This window comes from Coregonus clupeaformis, chromosome 31, assembly GCF_020615455.1.
Source record: "Coregonus clupeaformis isolate EN_2021a chromosome 31, ASM2061545v1, whole genome shotgun sequence".
NCBI lineage: Eukaryota > Metazoa > Chordata > Actinopteri > Salmoniformes > Salmonidae > Coregonus > Coregonus clupeaformis.
This window is the reverse complement of record NC_059222.1, coordinates 7,347,925-7,369,911: the sequence shown is the minus strand read 5'-3', so window position 1 is coordinate 7,369,911 and position 21,987 is coordinate 7,347,925.

Sequence of the window (21,987 nt, the reverse complement as noted above, 5' to 3'; positions counted from 1 at the left end):
TAGAAACTGGCGTGCGACAGCAAACTCAGTTTCCACAAAATCTCCTGAGATTATGTCCAGCAGTGGTTTCACTTTTTCTACATCCATAAAGGTTTCATTTCTGGGTGCAAGGCACACAGGGCCTCAACAAGTTAGCGGTGTCTTGCTGACATTTCTCCCAGTACAGCATCCAGAGTGCTGACAAACAGTATTTTGCACTCTCATTATCCTCTTCTTGCTGGCCCATTGTTGTTTCATCCACATATTCTTTCACTACTCTTTGCCGTTTACTTGGAGCGGGGGTGTCCTTGTGCTTGTATTTCTCCCATAACTCATCAAACTGCATCTGCCTTGCAGGAATATTCCAGTCACTCTCTGCCTTTGAACCACGCGCAACAAAATGCCAGTTTTCTCCCACAGTACAGGCGGGTTGGATATTTCCCCAGACAAACCTGCGCTGGCTCCTCATCACCGAGGATGTCAGGCACTAACGGAGGCGTCGGTGCTTGTAATATACTGGCGGTACTGCTGCTAGGTTCGGTCTTGGCGGCTGCAGGCCCCTCGGGTTGGTTACCTCCTATGTCACCAGGCTGCAAGACGGTTGCGCAGGTGCCTTTGCTGCTGGGCTCGACGGCCTTGGCCTCTGTGATTAGCGTTGGCTCAGCGGCCTTTAATTTGGCCTCTGTGGCAGGCTTCTCCCCCTCCCCGCCGCTTTGATCTGATGCTGTCGTTGTGCCCTGGCGAAGCCACTTTCTAATATCCATCATGCTATCAGCTACCTACCTAACTGTTAACATTAGCTAAATTCCATCCAGTTGCGCGGTGATTATTATTATTATTTTTCGTAGTACGTAACTTTGAAAGTAATCCTAAACGGTCAAATTGACCCCGCCCATCTACCATTTTTTTCAACTAAAATGTGTATGACGTACGTATGATGCGTGCAAAGGAGTTGCATGAATGAAGCATACACAACAAATCGGTTGGGCATGACGGAGGGGGCAGATTGTGGGACAGAACAGGGATACAAAACTGAGGGGGCACAATATTCCAACTAAGGGACCATTGCCCCCTTTTGCCCCCTCGTGTCGCCGGGCCTGAATGTAGGCCTACATTGAACACCACCAATTGGCTGCCACTGTAGGCTGAATGATAGAACAGCTATTTCCATGTTAAAATGTTATGGGATGCATTTTCTCCATTGTTTTTTATGATAGGCCACTCTGGTAGGCCTACATAATGATCAAATAGCCACAGTAGCCTACTTGACCACTGTCTGAAACTGTAACTTAAAGCGGGTAAAGCCTCAGTGTTCACAATAAACGCAGATCTGAAATTTGCTCAGTGGCAAAACAAATTTGAGGGAACATTGATGGCAGGAATCTCTGATCTGGGGCATAGCTCAGTATAATGGGAGCACCTGCAGGTCCCCATACACACAGTACAGACAACTACACACAAATGCGTTATTGTGGTTGGTTTTGGCAACATCTCTGGATTTTCGCATCATGGCGCTGATTTGTGCAGAGGGGTATACTACGACACTAGCTAGATCTATTCAGGATTTTCTAAAGCTAGCCAGCACGTGGATAGTCCAATGAGTCGAACGCCAAGTTCTTCATTGAGACAATGTTGAAACAGCAATCCATGGGCGAGTTAGTGCCATATTTACATTTTTGACTAAATCTAAATTAAATAATTTATCCAGCAAATTCAGGCTATGGTGGTTAATAGGCTATTAGAAGTGCCATCTTTCTTTTATCACCTGTATCTTTTAATGCCATCTTTGGTGTGTTTATCAATGAACAAGTATCCTTTTTTACCTCTCCTATCGATCAAATCATTGTATATAGTCATACAAAAGTTTTACCATGCGTGAAGTTTCTACACTAAATGTGTAGTTTGATAGGTATTTTAATATGACTATTTTAAAAACCAAATAACTTTGATTAATAAAATATTTAATCAGTCGTCTTCCTCAAAGGAAGGGGATGATGATGGAATTTTTGCGAGAGGGAGGGACTAGCAGCTCAGGTTAGAGCTGAAGGATACGTTGCCATAGAAATTGACCTGGCTAAAAGGTGAGCTACCTTCGTGTCAACGGTTATCCTAAGTTGATCGAAGTTAGCTCGCTTACTCCTCTATCCCGCTTCGTAGTATACCCCTCTGTTGTTTGGTAGATGGAAGGTGGAGGATGGTGAGAGGTAGCGGTGGAGGGAGGTTGAACTAGGAGGATGGTGTAGGCTGGGGACAGGAGTCCCTGATCAGGGGCACAGCTCAGTGTAACTGGAGCACCTGCAGAGCTTGGACTGCATAACCTGCCAGTGGTCTTCCACAGACATATACACAGACTCTCTCTCTCTCTCTCTCTCTCTCTCTCTCTCTCTCTCTCTCTCTCTCTCTCTCTCTCTCTCTCTCTCTCTCTCTCTCTCTCTCTCTCTCTCTCTCTCTCTCTCTCTCTCTCTCTCTCTCTCTCTCTCTCTCTCTCTCTCTCTCTCTCTGACTGAGCCACACACAAATTGACCTTTTCTAATTCACACAGATGGTTTTCATTCTTTTATCTGTAAATGCCAAATGTAAGAGGAGGCAGGTAAATATGTTTGGTTATATAATGGGTTACATTATGGAGTCTTTTAAATGACAGAGTGCGATAGACTTACATAAATCTTCGCTAAATAGAAACCTGTCTTTTAGGCTGTCATAGCACAACCATGGTAACCTGATTTCTGTATCAAAAAGGGAGTGCAGTAAGTAACTTTTTAAGCGAAATGTACTGTACCTGCGTCACTTTAGAAGATCATTATATTTTTCAGTTTGGTTACGAGACTTCAAACCTGGATTTGTTGACAAATGACCAAAGCCACTGAAGGAGGGTGTACAGTAGGGGCAACCGGGGTTGGTTGTCACACTTTTTACCCAGCTACCAGTAGGTGACCTTCTTTGCGAGGCATTGGAAAACCTCCCTCGTCTTTGTGGTTGAATCTGTTTGAAATTCACTGCTCGATTGAGGGACCTAACAGATACTTGTATGTGTGGGCTACAGAGATGAGGTAGTCATTAAAAAATCATCTTAAACACTATTATTGCACACAGAGTCCATGCAATTTATTATGCGACTTGTTAAGCACATTTTTAATCTATGCAATTTATTATACAACTTGTTAAGCAAAGTTTTATTCCTGAACTTGTTTAGGATTGCCAAAACAAAGAGGTTGAATAATTATTGACTCAAGTGTCACGCCCTGACTCAGGGGACTCATATGTTGAGTCAGGGTGTGTATATTCTTTGTTGTGTATGTTCTATGTTGTATATTCTAGAGTGTGTGGATCTATGTTGGCCGGTGTGGTTCCCAATCAGAGGCAGCTGTCGCTCGTTGTCTCTGATTGGGGACCATACTTATGCAACCTATTGGCACAGTCTAGTTGTGGGATCTTGTTCCGTGTAAGGTATGTTGTGTGTGCTATCTTGGACTTCACGTTTCGTTTCGTTTGTTGTTTTGTCGTTGTGTTTATAATTTAATAAACATGTCCGTATATCACGCTGCGCCTTGGTCTGACCCGTCCTTCAACGAACGTGACATCAAGACATTTCAGCATTTCATTTTTTATTAATTTGTAAAAATTTCAAAAAACATTATTCCACTTTGACATTATGAGGTGTTGTGTGTAGGCCAGTGACAATTTTAAATTCAGGCTGTAACACAACAAAAGGTGATAGAGTTTCAGAGAAAAACATGAACACTAGAGCTAGGCGATATGGACAAAAATCCACATCACGATAACAATAAATAGAACGATAAGTTAAAACAATAATGTGCACCTCAGTTAAATTTTTTATATTACCCTTAAAACTACTACTTTGATCGTCATAGCTACAGTGCCTTGCAAAAGTATTCATCCCCCTTGGCGTTTTTCCTATTTTGTTGCATTACAACCTGTAATTTAAATTGATTTTTTATTTGGATTTCATGTAATGGACATACACAAAATAATCCAAATTGGTGAAGTGAAATTAAAAAAATAACTTGTTTCAAAAAAGTCTAAAAAATAAATAACGGAAAAGTGGTGCATGCATATGTATTCACCCCCTTTGCTATGAAGCCCCTAAATAAGATCTGGTGCAACCAATTACCTTCAGAACTCACAAAATTAGTTAAATAAAGTCCACCTGTGTGCAATCTAAGTTTCACATGATCTCAGTATATATATACACCTGTTCTGAAAGACCCAGAGTCTGCAAGACCACTAAGCAAGGGGCACCACCAAGCAAGTGGCACCATGAAGACCTAGGAGCTCTCCAAACAGGTCAGGGACAAAGTTGTGGAGAAGTACAGATCAGGGTTGGGTTATAAAAACATATCAGAAACATTGAACATCCCACGGAGCACCATTAAATCCAATATAAAAAAATGGAAAGAATATGGCACCACAACAAACCTGCCAAGAGAGGGCCGCCCACTAAAACTCACAGACCAGGCAAGGAGGGCATTAATCAGAGAGGCAACTAAGAGACCAAAGATAACCCTGAAGGAGCTGCAAAGCTCCACAGTGGAGATTGGAGTATCTGTCCATAGGACCACTTTAAGCCGTACACTCCACAGAGCAGAGCTTTACGGAAGAGTGGCCAGAAAAAAGCCATTGCTTAAAGAAAAAAATAAGCAAACACGTTTGGTGTTCGCCAAAAGGCATGTGGGAGACTCCCCAAACATATGGAAGAAGGTACTCTGGTCAGATGAGACTAAAATTGAGCTTTTTGGCCATCAAGGAAAACGCTATGTCTGGCGCAAACCCAACACCTCTCATCACCCCGAGAACACCATCCCCACAGTGAAGCATGGTGGTGGCAGCATCATGCTGTGGGGATGTTTTTCATCAGCAGGGACTGGGAAACTGGTCAGAATTGAAGGAATAATGGATGGCGCTAAATACAGGGAAATTCTTGAGGGAAAACTGTTTCAGTCTTCCAGAGATTTGAGACTGGGACGGAGGTTCACCTTCCAACAGGACAATGACCCTAAGCATACTGCTAAAGCAACACTCAAGTGGTTTAAAGGAAAACATTTACATTTCTTGGAATGGCCTAGTCAAAGCCCAGACCTCAATCCAATTGAGAATCTGTGGTATGACTTAAAGATTGCTGTACACCAGTGGAACCCATCCAACTTGAAGGAGCTGGAGCAGTTTTGCCTTGAAGAATGGGCAAAAATCCCAGTGGCTAGATGTGCCAAGTTTATAGAGACATACCCCAAGAGACTTGCAGCTGTAATTGCTGCAAAAGGTGGCTCTACAAAGTATTGACTTTGGGGGGGGTGAATAGTTATGCATGCTCAAGTTTTTTCAGTTGTTTCACAAGAAAACATATTTTGCATCTTCAAAGTGGTAGGCATGTTGTGTAAATCAAATGATACAAACCCCAAAAAATCAATTTAATTCCAGGTTGTTAAGCAACAAAATAGGAAAAATGCCAAGGGGGATGAATACTTTCACCCATTACAAACCTTTTATGCCATGAGAAATTCCCCTCCAATTTTCCACATGCATTCACTTTATTTCTCCACTATAATTTAAAATAATTTCTTAATTTCTTTACAGTAATTCTTTACAACTTTCTAGAAACTTGAGAGCACTTTTGCCAAAGTGCTTGTACAGTACAAAGCCTACCTGATCTGCACTTGCATTTTAGGGCTCAAAAACTGTGTAGATCTCTCTATCTCTCCCTCCTTTCTCTACCCCTCTTCACAAGTCAAAACAATCCAGACACTATGAATCATCATCAAGGGAGCCTAAAGCTATAGCACTTAGAGAATAGTGCTATTCATAGGCATTGTTTAGTTTTTTTAAAATATCTAAACTATTCTTCATATCTAAAGGTTAGAGGGAACAATCATTCACAAACTTCTTAATTTAAAATGCTAATTTATTAAGTTCCCTAAGGCTCTGTTTGTGTTGCTATTGTTGATTTGTGCCCACAGGGAGGAGGTGAGAAAATAACTGTGGCGTAGAGGGACTGGCATGACATTTACAAAATTGCCATGGCATTCACACAATTATTCACAATATTGTTGTGTGTGTGTGTGTGTGCTGTGCGTGTGTGTGCGTGTGTGCGTGCTTGCTTGGCAGGGTGTGTGCGTGCTTGCGTGCATGCGTGTTTCTGTTTATTTAAGTTGTGTTTCTGTTTAAATAAGTTGTGCTTGTCCGTGGTGCTTGTGTGAGTGTACTCAAACTAACTCTCTAACTCTTTCGATACTCAGAGCTCAGATGCACCCTGCTGTGAAAGAAGGGTTATGACATAGAAGAGAAGGTCCCGCTACTCAAACTAAAGGATTTAACTAGCACACTAGCACTGAATGCACAGTCTGTCTCGCTCTGTTCATTCAGTACGTCAGAGGCGACGGCAGGTTATAAATACATGCAAAAGAGCTGTGTTTTTCCTCCCTTCTATTCCCCACGACTCTGAGAGCTGACATTATGTCTAAATGGGCTGCCACTCAGGGAGAGATGGAGGCTGGAAATTGAAACTGTCAGAATCTCGGTTACTTGCTGAATACGTCTTTCCCAACCAGCTCTTCCTAAGAGGAACACCCCATCCATCATCCCTACCCCTACTCACACCTTGCCCTTCAGGACTAGGTGAGTACCAGGCCAATCTTGGCAGGGAAAAAAAACATCCATTCCAGGAAACTATTAGTAACATATGCAACATTTACTTCCACTAAGATGTGAGGTAAAAATGGGCGAGAAGGCCTATTTGTCTAAACTGATAGAGTAAGTCAGACAAGTACTGTAGCCGTCTATGAATGGAAAGTGGTGCACTACGCCCCAACAAACATGTCAACAGGAAAATACCAGCAGCATTAAACTGTTGGTCATACTGTTCAAATATAGAGAGTAGCTGAGAGGTCCATTCATTTCAATGAAAGGTGTGTTTTCCAAAGAGCATTTTCCACCTCAATCACCAAGGCCAACTATGATAATTCATTTGTTTTGTTAAAGTCACTTCTTAGGGAAATTCCTATAAGCTTATACACTTTAAGCCAGGGGCACTCAAGTACTATTTGAGAAGGATTGGGAGGTCACACAAATTTCCTAGGTGGCCATGGTCCGGATATATATATATTAATGTATTGGCATAGTAACAAACCCCCACCTCGCAACCCATGCGACCCCAAACTGTTCAAATTGTTCACATCCCTGTTGTTGGTGGAGAGACAATTTTACAGTTTTAAAGTGACTTTCCTGCAATTCTACACATTTTGCTGTGTCTTATGTGCAGGGGCGCAACTTTCACTGGGGACGGGGGGGACATGTCCCCCCACATTCTGAAATTGCATTTTTGTCCCCCCCAGTTTTATCATTGGAATGTGATACAAAACGCGGCAACAGTGTGCTTTAGGACCATGCGGACGCCTCCCAGCGGTCGGGTAGGCTGTTTGGAGTGTTTATCCGACTAGAGTTAGAACCACGTGGACACCACAGAGCGGGCTGACAGGCTGTGTGAAGGCAAAGCTTTTGGAAGGCTGGCTGGATCAGCACGGGAGAGTTTAGCATAGTTCAGCATGTACGTGTTGCGCTCTTTCACCGAGTTGTAAAAGGAAGCAGAACAGAAACTGGCACTCTTTAGTTGACTGATGTAGCTGGCAAGGTAAAGAAAACTAAACTAGTGTTTTTTCGCAGTGCTGCGCTAGTATTGTAACTGAAATGTAACATTAGCTAAAGTTTCATCCCCTCTCGACTGAGGTAAATTAATAAGCTACACTAGTGAGTAGCTACCACAGCCAGGTCATCTCTAGCCTCTAGTTATCTGTCAGATAGCGATATGAGGTGGCTAATATTACTATCTAACAGCAGTTGTTTGTGTGGAAATGTTTTGTAGCCATTGTTTTGTCCCATTTCAGAAGTAAATGAACTTGGAAAGCTTTTGCCAGTTGATGTACCGTTAGAGAGAGAGCTGGCCAAAAGTAGGCTAATTTTTGCCTCAATCAAGCTAGACCTGAATCAAACAATGAAACCATCGGCCAAACGATTGAACATTGATATTCTGACGTTTCTTCAGTGCAATGTGAGTTGTAACGTTTTTGATCTGTCAGTTTCCCTAGCTAATTCCCTACTTTTCACACTGACACAGTAATAAACAGCTCTAACGTACAGGCTTCACTGTCATGGTGCACAGTAGAGGTCTGCGAGGGACCGATTTCTTCATTCCGCTCCTGCTCGCACCCGCTGGCTTTCTGTCCGACTCCCACCCGCTACCACAAGAACTGGTCTTCAAACCCAACCGCAGTCCCGCAATGTTATTTTAGGCTTAAATGTGACGCAGCTCAATTGCCAGCCATGGTCCCAGCCATGGTTCCAGCAATTTTACGCCTTATAGGCAATATCAAATGCGCAAAAATAACTTAAGAAATAGGTTAACTTACCAGAGATTCTCAAATGGCCCTTACATTGTATTACTGGGCAATATCAGCCAATATGCTAGATGTAGTTTGAAGAGAGCAGAGTTGGAGAGACTTGCACTTTCTCTTGAGCTATTTTTATAGCCTACCTTTTAGGAGTAGGAAGATTTTCAGACAGAGAAATATGAGTGATCAATATTTAGGCCTATTTCTAGGCAATGTAGTAAACTATAGCCAAATCATAGACCTACAGTGAGGGAAGAAAGTATTTGATCCCCTGCTGATTTTGTACGTTTGCCCACTGACAAAGATATGATCAGTTTATAATTTTAATGGTAGGTTTATTTGAACAGTGAGAGAGAATAACAACAAAAAAATCCAGAAAAACGCATATCAAAAATGTTATGAATTGATTTGCATTTTAATGAGGGAATTAAGTATTTGACCCCTCTACAAAACATGACTTAGTACTTGGTGGTAAAACCCTTGTTGGCAATCACAGAGGTCAGACGTTTCTTGTAATTGGCCACCTGGTTTGCACACATCTTGGCAACTCGAACCTTCTGCTCCCTCCACAGATTTTCTATGGGTTTAAGGTCTGGAGACTGGCTGGGCCACTCCAGGACCTTAATGTGCTTCTTCTTGAGCCACTCCTTTGTTGCATTGGCCGTGTGTTTTGGGTCATTGTCATGTTGGAATACCAATCCACTACCTATTTTCAATGCCCTGGCTGAGGGAAGGAGGTTCTCACCCAAGATTTGACGGTACATGGCCCCGGTCATCGTCCCTTTGATGTGGTGAAGTTGTCCTGTCCCCTTTGCAGAAAAACACCCCCAAAGCATAATGTTTCCACCTCCATGTTTGACGGTGGGGATGGTGTTCATAGGCAGCATTCCTCCTCCTCCAACCACGGTGAGTTGAGTTGATGCCAAAGAGCTCGATTTTGGTCTCATCTAACAACAACACTTTCACCCAGTTCTCCTGTGAATCATTCAGATGTTCATTGGCAAACTTCAGACGGGCCTGTATATGTGCTTTCTTGAGTAGGGGGACCTTGCGGGCGCTGCAGGATTTCAGTCCTTCACGGCATAGTGTGTTACCAATTGTTTTCTTGGTGACTATGGTCCCAGCTGCCTTGAGATCATTGACAAGATCCTCCCGTGTAGTTCTGGGCTGATTCCTCACCGTTCTCATGATCATTGCAACTCAACAAGGTGAGATCTTGCATGGAGCCCCAGGCCGAGGGAGATTGACAGTTCTTTTGTGTTTCTTCCATTTGCGAATAATTGCACCAACTGTTGTCACCTTCTCACCAAGCTGCTTGGCGATGGTCTTGTAGCCCATTCCAGCCTTGTGTAGGTCTACAATCTTGTCCCTGACATCCTTGGTGTCACGCCCTGACTCAGAGGACGCTTATATGTTGAGTCAGGGTGTGTATATTCCTTGTTGTGATTTTCTATGTTGTATTTTCTATGATTAAAACTAGTATGTCTAGATCTATGTTGGCCGGTGTGGTTCCCAATCAGAGGCAGCTGTCGCTCATTGTCTCTGATTGGGGACCATACTTAGGCAGCCTATTGGCAATAGTGGGTTGTGGGATCTTGTTCCGTGTGAGGTATGTTGTTTGTGTACCTTGGACTTCACGTTTCGTTTCGTTTCTTGTTTTGTCATTGTGTTTATAATTCAAATAAACATGTATGCATATCACGCTGCGCCTTGGTCTGACCCGTTCATCGACGATCGTGACAGAAGATCCCACCAAACGAGGACCAAGCAGCGTGCCCAGGAAGAGCGAATTGCCATATCAAAGGTGGGCAAATGGTGGTCATGGGAGGAGATATTTGCGGGGAAAGGACCATGGGCGAAGGTAGATGCCCAGGCAGGAGAAGTGAAACGGCGCCAACCGTGCCGACGACGGAGACCCGAGAGGCAACCCCAATAAAAAAAATTAGGGGGGCACACGGGGTGGATGACGAGGCTACAGGAGGCTAAAAGGGAGAAGGAAAGTGTAGAGACACGGCGAGAGGAGCTGGTTAGGCAGCAGATGGAGCGGGGGTTAATAAAGGAACCCAGTCCCGCTCCTCGCACCAAGAAAGTGGTGCGCGTCGCCAGCCCGGTCCGGCCTGTTCCTGACCCTCGCACCAAGCCAGTGGTGCGCGTCGCCAGCCCGGCCCGGCCTGTTCCTGCCCCTCGCACCAAGCCAGTGGTGCGCGTCGCCAGCCCGGTCCGGCCTGTTCCTGCTCCTCGCACCAAGCCAGTGGTGCGTGTGTCCAGTCCGGCACGGCCCGTGCCTGTTCCACCGGTGCCTGGTTCGGCACCGGTCAGCTGCTCTACTCCGGAGCCAGAGCAGCCCGCTCCACTGGTGCCCAGTTCAGCTCCGGTCAGCTGCTCCACTCCGGAGCCAGAGCAATCAGCTTCACCGGGGTCCAGTCCAGCTCCGGTCAGCGGCTCCACTCCGGAGCCAGAGCAGTCCGCTCCACCGGTGCCTGATCCAGCTCCAGTCAGCTGCTCCACTCCGGAGCCAGAGCAGTCCGCTCCACCGGGGGTCCAGTCCAGATCCGGTCAGCGGCTCCACTCGAGCCAGAGCAGTCCGCTCCACCGGTGCCTGAACCAGCTCCGGTCATCAGCTACACTCCGGAGCCAGAGCAGTCCGCTCCACCGGGGTCCAGTCCAGATCCGGTCAGCGGCTCCACTCCGGAGCCAGAGCAGTCCACTCCACCGGTGCCCAGTCCAGCTCCGGTCAGCGGCTCCAGTCCGGAGCCTGAGTAGTCCGCTCCACCGGTGCCTGGTCCAGCTCCGGTCAGCGGCTCCAGTCCAGACCCAGACGTCAGCACCTCTCCAGTTTCGGGGTCTCCCACACCAGAGTCCAGACAGGGCTTGGAGTATAGTGGGAGGAAGGAGAGGGGAAGCAACGCGCCGAGGTCTAGACCAAAACCAGGGGCGCAACAGGGAGGCGAAGAGTGAGAGGTCGTCACGCCCTGAGCCGGATCCGCCTCCGAGGCGGAATGCCCACCCGGCCCCTACCCTGTTATGTGTATGTTTTGCGGTCGGAGTCCGCACCTTTGGGGGGGGGTACTGTCACGTCCTGACTCAGAGGATGCTTATATGTTGAGTCAGGGTGTGTATATTCCTTGTTGTGATGTTCTCTGTTGTATTTTCTATGTTTAGATCTAGTATGTCTAGATCTATGTTGGCCGGTGTGGTTCCCAATCAGAGGCAGCTGTCGCTCATTGTCTCTGATTGGGGACAATACTTAGGCAGCCTATTGGCACTAGTGGGTTGTGGGATCTTGTTCCGTGTGAGGTATGTTGTTTGTGTACCTTGGACTTCACGTTTTGTTTCGTTTCTTGTTTTGTCGTTGTGTTTATAAGTCAAATAAACATGTATGCATATCACGCTGCGCCTTGGTCTGACCTGTCTATGAACGAACGTGACACTTGGAGAGCTCTTTGGTCTTGGCCATGGTGGAGAGTTTGGAATCTGATTGATTGATTGCTTCTGTGGACGGGTGTCTTTTATACAGGTAACAAGCTGAGATTAGGAGCACTCCCTTTAAGAGTGTGCTCCTAATTTCAGCTCGTTACCTGTATAAAAGACACCTGGGAGCCAGAAATCTTTCTGATTGAGAGGGGGTCAAATACTTATTTCCCTCATTAAAATGAAAATCAATTTATAACATTTTTGACATGCGTTTTTCTGGATTTTTTTGTTATTATTCTGTCTCTCACTGCTCAAATAAACCTACCATTAAAATGATAGACTGATAATTTCTTTGTCAGTGGGCAAATGTACAAAATCAGCAGGGGATCAAATACTTTTTTTCCCTCACTGTATTTATGAAGTACATTTCCTTGGAAAGACAACTGCCCCGTGCTTCTCCGTCCATGTATACATGGGCTATAGCCTACTCTATTTAATTGAGACCACACGCGCACCTGATCTCGCAGGTATGGCTACTGAACTGTAAGCAGCAAGAATGAGGACAGCGACACTTGCTACGTTTTGCATAGTCCTATAGGTTATAGCCTACCTTTTAGGAGGACGATTTGCAGGCAGAAACAAAAAAATGGGTAAGCCATACTTATGAAAATGAAAAGGTGCAACGCTCGCTCACCATAGTAGCCTAACCTATGTGCACATTGTGCCTTTTCCTTTTCAATGATGATTACATTTTTTGATTGCACTTTGACTCACGTTGGTTGAGCGCCCTCCACTTCTTTTCATTATCAATATTTATTTACAGACACTTTAGTGAACTACAGTCAAATCATATTTAAGTTAATTTCATATTCAAGTTAACTGCCACGTGATTCTCCGCCCATATAGGCAGCCTGCTCTCTTTCAATGAGACCACACATACTAGGCGCACTTGAACTCTCACGCCCAACTAGGAGAGGTATGCTACTGAAGTTGAAGCAACAAATTCTGAGTGTGTGAATAATGCTGCAACCATCCCACGGGAATGCAGCCCTCTAGTGCAGTCAGTACACAACACTATGCTCATCATGTCTTAGCAGGATCAGATGGTGACAGGTGTCCCAGCAGGGTCAGACAGCCAGGGAAGAACAGTCTACGTAGCTCAGATGAGTTTTGCAGTATATTCAGTGAATGATACAAAGTTCCATCTTGAATTGATGGGTAGACCTACAGTAGCTACAGGACAGCAGTTTAAGCTTAATGCTACAGTCTGGGATCTGGGAATAATGGTCATTTCCAGGGGTGCACATAACCTTTTCAGTGAGTTACTCAGGTGAGTACCAGCAGATGGTGTCTGGTACTCACCCCATATGTAGCGTGGTCTTAATAAGTGCAGTCTTCCTCACTGTCCTCCCTCAGTGTCGCCCCCACTGTCCTCCTCAGTGCCGCCACCACTGTCCTCTTCAGTGTCGCCCCCACTGTCCTCTGCTTCAGCTTCCTGCATGGTAGATGATGAAGATGCTGCAGATGCACCTCCCTGTCCTTGGTTGAGCCTCCGATTAGCTGTCTCCATCCATAGGTCAACAGCAGGCTTTGGGTCAAATATCTCTGTGGTCTGCTTTGACAGGTGAATGTGCATCCGGGCTGAGAGACGAGCATGTGACAGACGAGATCTGTACTTGGTTTTTATTATGTTGAGATGTGAGAATCCCCTCTCACAAGCTGCACTGCTTAAAGGCAGTGTAAGAGACAGCTTAACCACCTTGTTGATGTTGGAGTAAGCATCTGGGTTACTTGTATTTACTATTTGGACCAAGTCATACACAGAAGAGGCTCCCAGGCGTTTTCCTGCCTGCTTTAGCGCATCCATTCTGTCACAGTGGTATCTTTGTCAAGTTGCAAGGTGGCCTCATATTTCTTGAGAATGCTGCAAACTGTTGTGTTTCCAAAACTGTAGAGGTCTTGCATTTCCTAAGGCTATGTTGAAGGATCAAATACTAAGAAATGATCACATGAGTCATATCTGATTTCAAACTCTTCAATTAACCCCCTGAGTAAGTGTGTCTTGTCTCTGTCAGCATCAGCATTGGAAACAGTGTGTGCCCTGTAGCTTTCACCATCAAGCAGAAGTGTGAACTGTTCAATGGCCACCATGAGTTCATCCTTACATTCTCCAATGGTCAGCTTTTCCTTCTGAAACCTAATGGATGTGGTCTTCAAAATGTTGCAAATGTCAAGCATGTTTGACAGAAAACACAGAAAACGCTCTGTGCAGATATGCTGCAAGTCACTGTTATCACTCGTAACCAGTTGCATTTTAATGGCTGGCAATAGTCTTGATATTTTTAACAGTGTTTCATGCCTCCATGCAGACCATCTGATATTATGAAACTTACCCAGTTTCACAAAGGAGATCCCATTTTCTTCACATAGCTTATTCAGTGCAGCAGTTTTTTTTCTCCACCTTTTTGTAAATAAAACTGCAGCAGCTTGACCACAGAGCGATTAAATGTCTCACAGTAAGGAACGTTGCGATTAGCTGATTTCGCGCAATTCTCCAGTGTGTGTGCGGTGCACAGAATGTGCACAAGGGAGTCTCCAACCGCAGCAAGTTGCCGGAGTTTTGGCACAACGCCGTTGTAGATACCTACGTTGACAGCAGCCCCGTCTGTGCACACAGCAACCAACTTTGTTGTCCAGTCATCCAAGCCTGTGTCCTGGAAAAGTCTCACAAGTCCGTCTATTATGGCCTGCGCGGTTCGGTCAGCACCCAATTCAATCAGTCCAATAAAGTCTGAGGTAAACTCTCTGTTGCTGGACACAGACACAATGTAAACGATTTCCTGCTCAGTTTTTGTGATGTCCTCAGATCCATCAAAAAGCAGCCCCCAAAATTCAGCAGACTGCAACTTGGCTCGTAACTCCCCGCTGATGGTGTGAGCGATGCTCTGCATAATCCGTGTGCCCCCTTCACGTGAATGATATGCACCTCCGACATTTACTCCTAGCCGCTTCAGTAAAGGAACATCCTCAGAATAGGAAGACATGGGACGTGCGTGTTTAGCTTTATGGAAGGCGAGGAGAAAAATATTAAACAGAGCTTGCCGCTGTTCTTCATTCAGCTTGTCTCGCCATCTGGCAAGTGGGCGACTGGACATTTCTTCTCGGCTAGCTTGTTTAGCAATGGCTTGCGCCACATTCGTGTGCTCCTTGCTCTTTTCATGTTTGTCAAATAAAGGATGGTTGAAATTCTTTGAGCTTTGATAAAATGCACCTGTTTTGTCTGCTAGATGTGGATTTGAGCGGCAAGTCTTGCACCACATTTCAGTGCGCTCATCGTTAGCTTCAAGCCACTGCACATCTTGGAGCCACTTCTCCGAAAAAAATATTTTCTTCGGCTCTGGCTCCAGTTGGCGTTTCTTTGTAGGTGGCGAAACGCCAAAGAAGCTGCTTAATGTCTGTTGCTTTTTGGACTTACCTGACAGTAGTTGACAAGCAGCATGTCATGTGTAAGGTTAGATGAGAAGATTGGTCAAGTACGCAAAGGCGCGTAGTAACACAAGTGGCATTACACATTCCTGATTTTTTGCGCGCTATGCGTACCTGCGTACCAGTTATGTGCACCCCTGGTCGTTTCAATGATTGAACCATTGATTCTATTATTGGATAATATCATGTATAAATGTACACCAAGGTCATTCGTTGTCATGCCTCATTTTAGGAGGATCAGATGGTGACCCGGGGGTCTCAGCAGGGTCAGGCAGCCAGGGAAGACCAGTCTGTGACAGAGGTGAGGTGAATTTTTGCAGATACAACATTTTATTATCTCTGTCCAGCAAACACTGGAAAAGCCAGATTATATTTTAAGGCAGTCTGACAAACCTCCAAAGTTGATTTCCAAACTGTATCAAGGGTTGATAGAGGCTTTTCCCGATGATACAAAACATGTAACACAAAAAATGTGAGGAAGACCTGGGAGATGCTATTGATGATGATGAATGGATACAGATACAGTTGAAGTCGGAAGTTTACATACACTTAGGTTGGAGTCATTAAAACTTGTTTTCCAACCACTCCACAAATGTCTTGTTAACAAACTATAGTTTTGGCAAGTCGGTTAGGACATCTACTTTGTGCATGACACAAGTAATGTTTCCAACAATTGTTTACAGACAGATTATTTCACTTATAATTCACTGTATCACAATTCCAATGGGTCAGAGGTTGACATGCACTAAGTTGACTGTGCCTTTAAACAGCTTGGAAAATTCCAGAAAATGATGTCATGACTTTAGAAGCTTCTGATAGGCTAATTGACATCATTTTAGTCAATTGGATGTGTACCTGTGGATGTATTTCAAGGCATACCTTCAAAGTGAGTGCCTCTTTGCTTGACATCATGGGAAAATCTAAAGAAATCAGCCAAGACCTCAGATAAAAAATGGTAGACCTCCACAAGTCTGGTTCATCCTTGGGAGCAATTTCCAAACGCCTGAAGGTACCACGTTCATCTGTACAAACAATAGTACGCAAGTATAAACACCATGGGACCACGCAGCCATCATTCTGCTCAGGAAGGAGACTCGTTCTGTCTCCTAGAGATGAACATACTTTGGTGCGAAAAGTGCAAATCAATCCCAGAACAACAGCAAAGGACCTTGTGAAGATGCTGGAGGAAACCGGTACAAAAGTATCTATATCCACAGTAAAAACGAGTCCTATATCGACATAACCTGAAAGGCCGCTCAGCAAGGAAGAAGCCACTGAGGGGTGGCAGCATCATGCTGTGGGGGTGCTTTGCTGCAGGAGGGACTGGTGGACAATGACCCCAAGCATACTTCCAAAGTTGTGGCAAAATGGCTTAAGGACAACAAAGTCAAGGTATTGGAGTGGCCATCACAAAGCCCTGACCTCAATCTTATAGAACATCTGTGGGCAGAACTGAAAAAGCGTGTGCGAGCAAGGAGGCCTACAAACCTGATTCAGTTACACCAGCTCTGTCAGGAAGAATGGGCCAAAATTCACCCAACTTATTGTGGGAAGCTTGTGGAAGGCTACTCGAAATGTTTGACCCAAGTTAAACAATTTAATGCTACCAAATACTAATTGAGTATATGTAAACTTCTGACCCACTGGGAATGTGATGAAAGAAAGAAAGAAAGAAAAGCAAATAAATCATTCTCTCTACTATTATTCTGACATTTCACTTTCTTAAAATAAAGTGGTGATCCTAACTGACCTAAGACAGGGAATTTTTATTAGGATTAAATGTCAGGAATTGTGAAAAACTGAGTTGAAATGTATTTGGTAAAGGTGTATCTAAACTTCCGACTTCAACTGTATGTTAGAATGCACAGTCATGTTCATATAATCTCAGACATAAATTACTGCAGTTTAAGACCATCCGTAGAACATACTATATGCCAGTGAAACTGAATATCATGCACTCAGAAATTGTATTATTCTGCTGGATGTGTAAAGCACAAAAAGGGGACATATTTGCATGTGTTGTGGTTATTTTATCTCAGCATGTCTATAGATTCTCTCTTCTCCCTGTTTTTATTTGTTTGGAAATGTTGATACTGGAGAATGTTATCAGAAGAAACTGTGTAACCTAGTATTTATAGTGGCTAATAAAATGCATTGCCATTAATTGGAAGGTATGTTATCCTCCCAAAATGTATGGAAGAAATGTCAAGTTATGTACAGTATCACTAGATTTGTTTTAAGATTAAGAGTGTACTGGGCAACTTTCATAAGAGCTGGATGCCTTATATGGAATACAGTACGTCTAAAGGAGTCTGTATTGAAAACACGCCCATGTCAGGGGAGATACGTATTTAGGCAATCCCTAGCTGCTGGGCTGCTCAGTCCTGTCCCTGGGGGTCTGCCGTCCTGTGGGTTGTCACTCTGGCCTTGGCCTAACACACCTGAAACCAATAATAAATGTTTCACTAAGATCCTAAAGCTGAGTGGGGTGTGTTGGGTTGGGGCGTTGCAGGGTGGTGGACCTATAGGGGCAGGACGGAGTGACCCAGCTATATTGTGTGCAAGTGAAAAAAGCTCTACAGTACTATTAGGCCTATGATATAAATTACATGGAGGGTGTACTGTTTCTGTGTGTTAATGTGTAGGTGTATGTGTGTTTTCATTCAACTTTTGTTTTCCAAACCTTTCCCTTGAGACATAAAAAATAGATGGGAAGGAAGTTGTGTTGGGGAGAGAGTTGAGTTATTGACTAGACTGGTGGGGGTTGGGTGTGTAGGCAGCTCTGGATTTTAAGGATCCACTCAAAAGATAACTAATGTAAAGATAACTATTGTAAAATATACTGTGTCCGTAAAATCTATATAGTATGTATAAGCTGGAAGTAGACGCCTAAGTGTTGTTGTCCATTAGTTTATTCCAATTATTGGAGGGATGGTAGGGTTAGGGGAAAATAATAAAGGAAAATATATTCTAAAAAATATATATACAGTACCAGTCAAAAGTTTGGACACACCTACTCATTCAAGGTTTTTCTTTATTTTAACCATTTTCTACATTGTATAATAATAGTGAAGACATCAAAACTATGAAATAACACACATGGAATCATGTAGTAAACAAAAAAGTTTTAAACAAATCAAAATATATTTTATATTTGAGATTCTTCAAAGTAGCCACCCTTTGCCTTGATGACAGCTTTGCACACTCTTGGCATTCTCTCAACTAGCTTCATGAAGTAGTCACCTGGAATGCATTTCAAATAACAGGTGTGCCTTCTTAAAAGTTAATTTGTGGAATATTGAGCCATTCAGTTGTGTTGTGACAAGGTAGGGGTGGTATACAGAAGATAGCCCTATTTGGTAAAAGACCAAGTCCATATTATGGCAAGAACAGCTCAAATAAGCAAAGAGAAACAACAGTCCATCATTACTTTAAGACATGAAGGTCAGTCAATACGGAACATTTCAAGAACTTTGACAGTTTATTCAAGTGCAGTCGCAAAAACCATCAAGCGCTATGATGAAACTGGCTCTCATGAGGACCACCACAGGAATGGAAGACCCAGAGTTACCTCTGCTGCAGAGGATAAGTTCATTAGAGTTACCAGCCTTAGAAATTGCAGCCCAAATAAATGCTTCACAGAGTTCAAGTAACAGACACATCTCAACATCAACTGTTCAGAGGGGACTGTGTGAATCAGGCCTTCATTGTCAAATTGCTGCAAAGAAACCACTACTAAAGGACACCAATAACAAGAAGAGACCTGCTTGGGCCAAGAAACACGAGCAATGGACATTAGACCGGTGGAAATGTTTCCTTTGGTCTGGAGTCCAAATTTGAGATTTTTGGTTCAAACCGCCATGTCTTTGTGAGATGCGGTGTGGGTAAACGGATTATCTCCGCATGTGTATTTCCCACCGTAAAGCACGGAGGAGGAGGTGTGATGGTGTGGGGGTGCTTTGCTGGTGACATTGTCTGTGATTTATTTAGAATTCAAGGCACACTTAACCAGCATGGTTACCACAGCATTCTGCAGCGATACGCCATCCCATCTGGTTTGGGCTTAGTGGGACTCTGATTTGTTTTTCAACAGGACAATGACCCAACACACCTCCAGGCTGTGTAAGGGCTATTTTACCAAGAAGGAGAGTGATGGAGTGCTGCATCAGATGACCTGGCCTCCACAATTCCCCGACCTCAACCCAATTGAAATGGTTTAGGATGAGTTGGACCGTAGAGTGAAGGAAAAGCAGCCAACAAGTGCTCAGCATATGTGTGAACTCCTTCAAGACTGTTGGAAAAGTATTCCAGGTGAAGCTGGTTGAGAGAAATTACGCTGAACCAACGTGGAATTGACGTCTGTGCCCTGTGGGTAGGCAGTAGAGGGCTAGATAAGGACTCCCAAACAGTCTGGTCAGACCCCCGTACGATGCTTCCAACGTGCCACCTGGAACACACAACAGAAGTGTTATTTCACGAATAGAGTGCCTTTCGGGTAGTATCATTTTGTAAAATAAAAATATTTATTTCACTTAATTTTAACCTTCTATAATTAAGAGCTGCTCCTCGCACCAAGCCAGTGGTGCGTGTGTCCAGTCCGGCACGGCCCGTGCCTGTTCCACCGGTGCCTGGTTCGGCACCGGTCAGCTGCTCTACTCCGGAGCCAGAGCAGCCCGCTCCACTGGTGCCCAGTTCAGCTCCGGTCAGCTGCTCCACTCCGGAGCCAGAGCAATCAGCTTCACCGGGGTCCAGTCCAGCTCCGGTCAGCGGCTCCACTCCGGAGCCAGAGCAGTCCGCTCCACCGGTGCCTGATCCAGCTCCAGTCAGCTGCTCCACTCCGGAGCCAGAGCAGTCCGCTCCACCGGGGTCCAGTCCAGATCCGGTCAGCGGCTCCACTCCGGAGCCAGAGCAGTCCGCTCCACCGGTGCCTGAACCAGCTCCGGTCATCAGCTACACTCCGGAGCCAGAGCAGTCCGCTCCACCGGGGTCCAGTCCAGATCCGGTCAGCGGCTCCACTCCGGAGCCAGAGCAGTCCACTCCACCGGTGCCCAGTCCAGCTCCGGTCAGCGGCTCCAGTCCGGAGCCTGAGTAGTCCGCTCCACCGGTGCCTGGTCCAGCTCCGGTCAGCGGCTCCAGTCCAGACCCAGACGTCAGCACCTCTCCAGTTTCGGGGTCTCCCACACCAGAGTCCAGACAGGGCTTGGAGTATAGTGGGAGGAAGGAGAGGGGAAGCAACGCGCCGAGGTCTAGACCAAAACCAGGGCGCAACAGGGAGGCGAAGAGTGAGAGGTCGTCACGCCCTGAGCCGGATCCGCCTCCGAGGCGGAATGCCCACCCGGCCCCTACCCTGTTATGTGTATGTTTTGCGGTCGGAGTCCGCACCTTTGGGGGGGGGTACTGTCACGTCCTGACTCAGAGGATGCTTATATGTTGAGTCAGGGTGTGTATATTCCTTGTTGTGATGTTCTCTGTTGTATTTTCTATGTTTAGATCTAGTATGTCTAGATCTATGTTGGCCGGTGTGGTTCCCAATCAGAGGCAGCTGTCGCTCATTGTCTCTGATTGGGGACAATACTTAGGCAGCCTATTGGCACTAGTGGGTTGTGGGATCTTGTTCCGTGTGAGGTATGTTGTTTGTGTACCTTGGACTTCACGTTTTGTTTCGTTTCTTGTTTTGTCGTTGTGTTTATAAGTCAAATAAACATGTATGCATATCACGCTGCGCCTTGGTCTGACCTGTCTATGAACGAACGTGACACTTGGAGAGCTCTTTGGTCTTGGCCATGGTGGAGAGTTTGGAATCTGATTGATTGATTGCTTCTGTGGACGGGTGTCTTTTATACAGGTAACAAGCTGAGATTAGGAGCACTCCCTTTAAGAGTGTGCTCCTAATTTCAGCTCGTTACCTGTATAAAAGACACCTGGGAGCCAGAAATCTTTCTGATTGAGAGGGGGTCAAATACTTATTTCCCTCATTAAAATGAAAATCAATTTATAACATTTTTGACATGCGTTTTTCTGGATTTTTTTGTTATTATTCTGTCTCTCACTGCTCAAATAAACCTACCATTAAAATGATAGACTGATAATTTCTTTGTCAGTGGGCAAATGTACAAAATCAGCAGGGGATCAAATACTTTTTTCCCTCACTGTATTTATGAAGTACATTTCCTTGGAAAGACAACTGCCCCGTGCTTCTCCGTCCATGTATACATGGGCTATAGCCTACTCTATTTAATTGAGACCACACGCGCACCTGATCTCGCAGGTATGGCTACTGAACTGTAAGCAGCAAGAATGAGGACAGCGACACTTGCTACGTTTTGCATAGTCCTATAGGTTATAGCCTACCTTTTAGGAGGACGATTTGCAGGCAGAAACAAAAAAATGGGTAAGCCATACTTATGAAAATGAAAAGGTGCAACGCTCGCTCACCATAGTAGCCTAACCTATGTGCACATTGTGCCTTTTCCTTTTCAATGATGATTACATTTTTTGATTGCACTTTGACTCACGTTGGTTGAGCGCCCTCCACTTCTTTTCATTATCAATATTTATTTACAGACACTTTAGTGAACTACAGTCAAATCATATTTAAGTTAATTTCATATTCAAGTTAACTGCCACGTGATTCTCCGCCCATATAGGCAGCCTGCTCTCTTTCAATGAGACCACACATACTAGGCGCACTTGAACTCTCACGCCCAAC